Source organism: Marmota monax, unplaced genomic scaffold, assembly GCF_021218885.2.
Source record: "Marmota monax isolate L192 unplaced genomic scaffold, Marmota_monax_Labrador192_F-V1.1 WCK01_AAM20220418_F8-fsc00024, whole genome shotgun sequence".
NCBI lineage: Eukaryota > Metazoa > Chordata > Mammalia > Rodentia > Sciuridae > Marmota > Marmota monax.
In genome coordinates, this window is record NW_026695224.1 from 10,779,471 (window position 1) to 10,780,219 (window position 749).

The window sequence follows — 749 nt, forward strand, 5'->3', positions numbered from 1 at the left end:
CCCATTTTCACGAGGACTGTGTGCTAGGGACTTGTCTGCACTAGGAGTTTCTTGCCCCAAGGGCCTCTCACACTGTCGTGCTGATCCCTACAAGGCGGGTAAGGCAAGCTCTTCCTTCTCTAAGTTCTTTTAAAGGATCAACTGTGGGCAGGCTCATTCAGGATAATCTTCCTTTTCGTTAAATCCATCAGGATTTTAAGTATCTCTGCAAAATCCTTTTACTTTTGCCACAGAACCTCACCTAATCCCAGAAGGGAGATTCTAGTGCATTCACAGGTCTTGCTCAAACTCAAGGTCACACAGGGCAGGGGCCAATGGTTGTCTCCAAACTCTGCCTCCCACAAAGGATTTGGAATCCAGCTAGAATTTAGTCACAGCCATAACTCCAGCAGTGTGGACCAGGGTAAGCAAAAGCAAACTGAGAGAATCAACACTTTTGAAATCCACACAATCTCTTCAAATATGTGGCAAGATGGATTCCCAGATCTCTGTGGTTGGGTCATGAGGAGAATAAAGGGGTCTCTTGCTCAGAGACTTCAGTTGGTTTAGAGTGCTCTCCTACTTCTCTCCAAATTCTTACTAACCTGGACTCTTCCACAGTAGAGGAGAGAGGCTATACTATAGTACAGCACTGGCCCTATTTGTGGGGAGACACTAAGTTCCTCCAGAAAGACAGTTTCATGGTCCCTACTGACTGGATGTCTGTGACAGATATCACACACACATACAGAGTCTCTCTTTACAATGGA